Here is a 9,486-nt window from a genome sequence, read left to right as displayed (position 1 = left end):
TCAAATTTGTATTCAGATAATCTTTTGTCACAACGAAGACTGACAATTGCTATTAGTAAATGCTTTCACCGATAGCGTATGAGCAGAAAACGTTAGTATTTATTTTGAATGAGAAATATATACCCTGCATATAAGTACTGAGAGAAACAGAAACAGAAAGAAACAGACAGAGAATTGAGTATGTAAGACATACACTTCCATTTAGATATATCTAGAATTACAAGAAGTAGGGATATGTTTCAGATATCAATTTCATAATGATAATTTGGGCAGTATCACACAGAAAAGACAAACCGGATGGAAAGGCAGTCGTTAAGATGGTCAGTGACAGAAAGTTTCGTTTATTTGCTCTGTTTTCAATCTCGCTGTGTTTGCTAGATGCAAACGAGATCATTAGCATGGACACGATCCTATCATGTGCTTCGACCTGTTTGGCATCTCTCAGATGTGACTGGATTGTACACGACGAGGTCTCGAACCAGTGTCACACACAGGAATTTGTAGACTGCGATCTCGTGGTAAGAAGCAGTTCAACTGTCTACAGAAGGCTGTTTTCGGGAGAATCATCTGACAGGACAAATCAGAGATCCTCGACATTTGAACTGCTAGATCTAAAACACAGGACATGTTCGTACACAATGAAATCCTGCTATTTTCCACCATCTATGCCTAACGCCACTGTCGAGTACGATGCATCCATTCCGGGGTTAAGAGCGAGGTACACATGTCAGGACGGCTTTTCGTTTTGTGGATCAAACACGAAGGACGTGAACTGCTTGCTTAATGGTTCGTGGTCTGTGCCGGACAAAGTCTGCTCCCAAGATAAATTCACTGAAGGTGTTGATGACCTAACAGATTTGCCATGTCCACTAACAGCTGGTTCCGCTATTGTAATCAGCGGAGTTCCATTCAGTAACATCAGCGGGCGTTTTCAGGTAAGCTTATATAACAAGAAGGCTAGAAGAGATGTTCTTCACCTGACGGTTGTTTTTCCCGAACATAGCAATAAAGGTCATGCCCTTCTGAATGGCGAAAACGAAAATGGTGAATGGACACCAGGAGAAGAAAAGCCTTCAACTTTACCATTCACCTTGTCTAAGATGTTCAACCTCGTGATCGATGTGACGAAAGACAAGTACGTTTTGTCTGCGGATGGGAAAACGTTTGGTTCCTACAAACATCGCTTGCCAATAAAAACAGTTACATCATTTCGGGTTTATGATGAAGTTAAAGTAAACTACGTCATTCTTGTTCACTGAACAGTTGAACTGTGTTAACCAATCAATGGCGTAATACAAACCAGAGCTACGGTACTTCATTGTGTTTGACGATAGATACATATAACAGAACAGAACACCTATATAAACGTAAGCGTCAAACATGTAACATGCAATTTCTAAAAATCATACTGATATACATGTGTGTGATTGTCACGGGGATCCTATAATACCCGTAACTGAATGAAACACGATTGTCCAAATATCTCTCCTAACTGTATATCTATTAGATCTCTCTGTAACAGGCAGTTATACCCGCGTGGCTCGTCTAGGTATGATCAGAGATAAGATCTTATACAAAGTATATATTATCATAGCACGTTTAGTTCACTAGAAAACACAACAAAAACACAATACACTTTGGAATCTGTATTAACCTACGCTGACAAATGTACTGCCGCAGTAGTTAATTAACAACAACAAATAATAACAACCCAGAAATGATCACTTAATTAGTTAATCTCTAGGTGTCTAGTTTACACAATATGCTAATCACTTCACCGTGACACAACACCCACACGTGTGATAATTGAGAAACGCTTCCAGGAGAACTTAATTAATAAAGGAATTACAACTCTATTCCTAACTGGTTAATTTTTAATTAACCCTTAACTACTCATTCAGTAACGTGTGATAATTGAGAAACGCTGCCAGAGGAACTTAATTAATAAAGGAATTACAACTCTATTCCTAACTGGTTAATTTTTAATTAACCCTTAACTACTCATTCAGTAACCTTGTAACACAGAATTAATACTGGTACCTATCACAATAAAGACAATAACCTACAGTTTACCTAGGTCCTCTAGGATGACTGGCTAAGCTTTAATAATTATTTAGACAGTGAGCCTACAGTTTACTGCGTCAGATGACCGGCAGCACCGTCTAAATAATATTGGTATATTACAGTATTAAAATATTTAAAGTCACATCAATCACATCAAGGTTATACAACAGAGCAGAAATAATATATAATTACCACGTCCGGACTGAACTTATATATTTCGTTCAGTGGACGACGTCCGTTTCCCCTGCAGCCTTCCTATGTTTCTCCCCGATATCTCTAAAACCCTAGCTATTTATCATAATAACCGAATATCGCCTGGGGGCACATCGCGGTACCGAATACCTACAAGTGATATTTCCACAGCGACCAAGACGGCATCTCTTTCTTAGAAGCCTAGACTGGTCGTCGCCTAGTTCGCCGGCAATACCCCGATCGTACCGAACTAGCGGAGGTATTACGTAACTACTGGCCACATGGCCTCCGCACCTGGGCTGGGTGTGTATTAGGCACAGCTCGACCACGATCGCGCGGAGGTATTACGTAACAAAGTGCCCACCTGGACTTAAGTGCATATTGGAACTGCACACGGCCCTCTAAAACAATTAATATCGCCACAGGCGAAAACAAAATTAAGAGCATGTTCCGTCACACACCCCCACCTCAAAAAGGATATTTCCTCTACTCTAGGAATAGGGAAATATACTACATTAAAACAAAAAGTGCGTTAACCGACGCATCCGGGCATTTATAACACATAGTAATAAGGTGACTACCAGTAATCACACTGAGTCTCTGAGTCCCTGGTATACAAATAAAATATATAAAAACAAAACAGAAATCAATAATGTCAACACATTATCATAACGTTCAACTTCGGGACAGGGCATCAGCGATTACATTGGATGTGCCCTTGATATGTTCAATGGTAATTGGGAATTCCTGCAGAAGAAGACTCCATCTCAAAACTCTCTGGTTGGTGGCTTTCATTCTGTGAATGAAGGTAAGCGGATCATGATCAGTAAAGACCACCACTTGATGCACTCCCGATTTCACGTAGATCTGAAAATGCTTCAGAGCTTGTACCATGGCCAAAGCTTCCTTGTCTATAGTGGAATAGTTCACCTGGTGTTTGTCAAACGTTTTGGAGAAGAAACTTACAGGATGGTCCAGTCCATTTTCGTCTTCTTGGAACAGCACAGCTCCAGCTCCCACGTCACTGGCATCCACAGCCAGCTTGAAAGGCATTCGGTAGTCTGGTGCTGCAATCACGGGAGACTAGGAGAGCATCTGCTTAGGACGGTTGAATGACTTCTCGCATTCATCTGACCACTGGAACTTCGTTTCCTTCTTTAGCAGTGTCGCACGTTTCCCAGGTTTTCTCCGATAGGCATGCTGTCGAATCGGTGTAGCGTTGGGTTCCAAGCGCACATCCTGGCTTAAGGTATTGGTAACCGTTGGAAGGTCCTGACAAATGGAAACATTGTCTTGTTTCAACGTAGTCAACTTTGCTCGCTGGGGGCTCAAGTCTGCGAGAATCTGGCCGTTGGCCAACTTGATCTCCGCAGTCTTGACGTCATCACAGGAAATTGAGTGTCTCTCAATTTGGACAGGTAACTCTGGAACTATCGGCAGTCTGTCAAAATAACCTTTTAGCAAATTGATGTGACCATACGTGCTTTTCCTAACCCTATCAGGAGTGTTTATCACATACCCTGTCTCATTAACCCGTTTGTGCACAACATAGGGCCCGAAATACCTGTTCTGCAATGAACCCCGTTTAATGGGAAGGTACAGCAGCACCTTATCCCCTGGTTTAAATTCCCGACTCTTAGCCTTCCTACCAAACACTGAGTTTATTTTACTCTGAGCATGGTTCGGTTGCTTCCTAGCTAGTTTGGTCGCCGGCAACCTCCTATCTCTAACTCTCTTATTCATTAATACTCCCTTGTCCATATCATAACCTGACTTCTGACCCTCCATCTCACCCTCTGTTAACAATGTAGTGCAAGCTGCCAACAAATTTGGATCAGCCCCCTGCTCTAGAACTAACTCTTGTCTATTACAAGGTAAGGCCCCTCTATCAAACACATCTGGTTCATCAACAGGTTCCACCACATTTATTTCGTCAGTTGACTTATCTACCAATTTACTGATAACCTCATCCACTCCAATTTCATGGCTCACACACGTATCAGACAAATCACAAATATCCTCTGGGTCTCGTGTTACCCTTCTGGTCATAGCCCTAGTCTTTACACACGCAGGATATCTAATCTCATCAACCTCACTCTCTTCTATTGGTAAAGGGCTGTCTTTAATTAACAATTGGTCACATTTCGGCTGACAACACTGACTAGTCAAATCATTACCCAACAAAACTCCTATGTTTTCAACAGGCAAGTCCTTTACAACACCCATAATGACTAGTTCCGTCACAAACTTCGAACACAAGAAAACGTTATCTAACCGGACAACCATGCCTGCCTCCTCTGTCTTTTTGACATCACGATCCTTTAAATGAATACGTAAGCTAACAGGTAATCCATTTTTAATGTCCTGTAAGATCAACAACTCCCGTAACTCGGTATATGACTCTACCTGATGAGACACCACCCATTTATCAAACATCCCTGCCTTCTTAGCCACAAACTCACTATAAGAATGACCATGCGTTTTTCTCAACTCGCTATACCGTAAACGATAATCCTCAGGTCGTAATTCATAAGCCCTCAACACTGCAGCCTTAACGTCGTACTGACTTGCTCGTTCATCACTCATTGAATTATAAGCTACACTAGCCTTCCCCTTAAACTTAGACACGGCTAACAATGTCCACTTAGACTGCTGTCAATTTAGCTGCTTAGCGGCCCGTTCAAAAAGTTGGACGAACATATCTACCTCCTGGTCATCAAATACAGGCACTGATCTATAAGCCTCCGACATGTTAAACCCATTTCCTGCCTCACGTCTAACTTCTTCAGTATTCAACTTTAACTCATGTTCCACTTTTAATTTTACTAAATGGAATTCTCTATCCCTATTTTTCTCCTCTCTCTCTCTCTCTCTCTCTCTCTCTCTCTCTCTCTCTCTCTCTCTCTCTCTCTCTCTCTCTCTCTCTTCTATTTCTCTATCTCTATCTTCTCTATCCCTCTCTTCTCTTTCTCTATCTCTATCTTCTTTTTCTCTATCTCTATCTTCTCTCTCTCTCTCTCTCTCTCTCTCTCTCTCTCTCTCTCTCTCTCTCTCTCTCTCTCTCTCTCTCTCTCTCTATCTATCTATCTAACTCTCTCTCTCTCTCTATCTATCTAATGCACGTTCTTCTCTTTCGTACTCAAGTTTTTTAAAAGCTAATTGTTGTTCCACACTTAACTCATTTATCTCTATCTCTGGAACAATCTCACTGTCTTCCATAACAGGCCTATCACCAAAAACGTCCTGGATAATAATTGTCTTTATATCACCTAAGGTTTTAGCTGATGTTAAATCAATTTCCCGCTCACTCGCGATTTCAACTAACTCGGCCTTACGTGCTCGCTTAATCTCCACTACACTGACCGTAGGCCTATCCAGCAAATTCTTATCCATGTTTATATATGACGCACTTATTATTAATTAATTTTCTAGTGAGCAACGTTGCTACTTCTAGTTATTTGTAAAAATAATTTATAAAGCCCCCATTTACAAACAATACTTTTTTAAATATGCATGTCCCGTTTCAGATCCCGGACGAGCGCTCCAATGTTCACTCCTGTCACGGGGATCCTATAATACCCGTAACTGAATGAAACACGATTGTCCAAATATCTCTCCTAACTGTATATCTATTAGATCTCTAGGTATGATCAGAGATAAGATCTTATATAAAGTATATATTATTATAGCACGTTTAGTTCACTAGAAAACACAACACACTTTGGAATCTGTATTAACCTACGCTGACAAATGTACTGCCGCAGTAGTTAATTAACAACAACAAATAATAACAACCCAGAACTGATCACTTAATTAGTTAATCTCTAGGTGTCTAGTTTACACAATATGCTAATCACTTCACCGTGACACAACACCCACACGTGTGATAATTGAGAAACGCTTCCAGGAGAACTTAATTAATAAAGGAATTACAACTCTATTCCTAACTGGTTAATTTTTAATTAACCCTTAACTACTCATTCAGTAACGTGTGATAATTGAGAAACGCTGCCAGAGGAACTTAATTAATAAAGGAATTACAACTCTATTCCTAACTGGTTAATTTTTAATTAACCCTTAACTACTCATTCAGTAACCTTGTAACACAGAATTAATACTGGTACCTATCACAATAAAGACAATAACCTACAGTTTACCTAGGTCCTCTAGGATGACTGGCTAAGCTTTAATAATTATTTAGACAGTGAGCCTACAGTATTACTGCGTCAGATGACCGGCAGCACCGTCTAAATAATATTGGTATATTACAGTATTAAAATATTTAAAGTCACATCAATCATATCAAGGTTATACAACAGAGCAGAAATAATATATAATTACCACGTCCGGACTGAACTTATATATTTCGTTCAGTGGCCGACGTCCGTTTCCCCTGCAGCTTTCCTATGTTTCTTCCCGATATCTCTAAAACTCTAGCTATTTATCATAATAACCGAATATCGCCTGGGGACACATCGCGGTACCGAATACCTACAAGTGATATTTCCACAGCGACCAAGACGGCATCTCTTTCTTAGAAGCCTAGACTGGTCGTCGCCTAGTTCGCCGGCAATACCCCGATCGTACCGAACTAGCGGAGGTATTACGTAACTACTGGCCACATGGCCTCCGCACCATGGCTGGGTGTGTATTAGGCACAGCTCGACCACGGTCGCGCGGAGGTATTACGTAACAAAGTGCCCACCTGGGCTTAAGTGCAAATTGGAACTGCACACGGCCCTCTAAAACAATTAATATCGCCACAGGCGAAAACTAAATTAAGAGCATGTTCCGTCACAGTGATATCGCATAAATACACACGTCTGCGTAGATCAAGTAAGACATAATTCTTACCAGTGTTGAAGTGACCAAAAGTGTTTCACAATAAGCATCACGTAATACATAATATCAACCAGTGTTCATGTAAATAAAAGTGTTTAACAACAATTATTATGTGATATGTGGTACCAATCAACGCTCGTGTAATTAAACGTGTTTGACAATTAAAATACAAGGACTATAGCTTTGATATTTCACACCCATAGAGTCGATTTGTTGGAAAATATCCAAATTGTCATTTGTCTTTTGGGTTGTGTGCATTAAAATGTATTATAGATTTGTTCTTAATTTTGGGTGTATTATTTCTAGGAGTTTCGTGGTCTTGATTGTAAGCGTTTTAATGCCCGTGTTGAATAATTGCTTATGACATATCTTTGTTAGTTGTTGTGTTTGTTCATGTAATCTGAATAATCTTACTTTCGTGTTGGAAAACTATGGTACCAGTGCGTCTGGCAAGACAATATTGTAAATGAACTTTAGTTTCTCGTTCGTGATAACAAAAGAAACGAAGGAATCGTTTAGTGCTTGTGTGCTTAATAAACATATCTGTATTGATTATGTTATTTTTGTCTTTAATTAAGAAGGAAAATTTATTTTTACTTTTCCTCATTGTGAATTATAGATATATATATATACAATACAGTATTCTTTCTGGTGTGGCTGGTATAGTGCTCTAACTCTTGGGGATTCAGTATAAATATATATACCGTTACACCTTTTGTTACAACTTAATGTTTCACGCTATGAGCGATCATCAGGTAACGTGTAACTGCCCTGTCGTTACGTCATGAAGTAGTGACGTCACGACAGGTGCAGTGGGTACGGGCTATTCCTTTTCGACTTAGCTTAGGTGGCTGTGTTAATCCATGTGGGTGGGTGTCGACATTTGGATATAAGTTCGTTTTTTTTTGTTCAGCGAGTTGGTCCCTATAGCTTTCAGCACTTCCAGCTTTTCCTAAATGCATAGATTGCACTGCCCCGTGCTTCTCTTGGAGGTGTTCACTTTCCTTATTACGCGCCACGTTATTGTGTACTCAGCGTTTTTTCGTTTTAGTTCCCAAATGTATTTCGACAGCTCTGTTTCCTTTTCATACTTGCTGTGCATGAAGGACTTCTTGTGGCTGGCATACCTTTCTTTGAAGGATCCCCCTGTGAGGCCTTTGTATGTCTTGCTTGGTGTGTTAGTGGTATGCACTGCAACTTCATATATAACTGATTTAGTGAGGCAGTTTCCCTCAAGTGGGCAATCGTCGTTATTTCTGCAGTTGCATTTGTTCTCTGTTTGCTTGCTGCTGTCTTCGGCGATAATTTTTGCGTTGTGGTGTTGTATGATCGTTTTCATGTTCTTCATACAGCTGTAGCTTACTTTGACGTTGTTCCTGTTGAAGAGTTTGTGGTACTTGCTGTTGTTGTTTGGGGCAGAGTTTGCCCCTTCGTATCTACTGTTTGGAAACTAAGAAAACAAGTAGCAATAAACGTAAATTTTCGAAGCAAGTCGAACGGCCGACTCGATGTTTGACCTATAAATTGTACAGCTAATACTTACTTGAATTTGGGGCAGTAAAGTGTACATGAATACTATATAATAGTAGATTCTGGATCCGTTGGGGGCAGAACCTTCCCCACGTTATTTATGAGACTATTTAGCATTTGCTTTGTGTATTATCAAGCCAAAGTACGTATCGCAATTGGTCAGATGACTTCTTTGGTCCCACCATAAAGATTTAATAGAGTATGCACCTCTAAAACTCGACGCGTGTGGATTGATCAAAGTGTCGTTGCTGATAGTATTTTAAAGACGAATGTATTGTCAATCATGTCAATCAAGCGAAGCGCGCCGGTCTCGGGTGGTCTTGGCTGTCGAGGATTAAGGTGATACTTAAAGAATAATAGATCGCCGTCTAAGCGGAACGAAACGAGTCTGTGTTTGGTAGTCGGTGTTCGTCCGTGGTGGAGAGCCGCGCTACGTAATTACAGACACAGTCTGGGTAAATTGTTAATTGTTAGCGCTGTTTGTTTTTGCTCTCAAAGGCGTGAATCGTGTCAATTTATAGATCAGTTAATGTTTATCAATTACCAGTCATTTAGTTGTGTTAAAAATTGATACATGACAGATCGAGAAATCTGGGGAAGGACCCAGTAACGTGGGGTTTGCCAGATCGATTAAAAAAAGTTATGCTTTCTTGTCATCCAAGCAATCCTGCGTAGGGCCTAGAAATGTGGGTGGGTGGCCAGATTAGAGAAAGAAAGTAGAGGTGCGAAGCGTAAATAATTTCGTGTAAAACAAATATACTTATAGATAGTGTTATTCGGCATTCAGTGTTTTATTTATTAGTCACGTTCCGCCATGTTTTGACATCTGTAAAATAATTCAACGTTACTTTCTGTTAT

The sequence above is a fragment of the Gigantopelta aegis genome, chromosome 2 (assembly GCF_016097555.1).
Source record: "Gigantopelta aegis isolate Gae_Host chromosome 2, Gae_host_genome, whole genome shotgun sequence".
NCBI classification, from domain to species: Eukaryota; Metazoa; Mollusca; class Gastropoda; order Neomphalida; family Peltospiridae; genus Gigantopelta; species Gigantopelta aegis.
The sequence above is the reverse complement of the archived record's forward strand: the minus strand, read 5'-3'. Positions refer to the sequence as shown.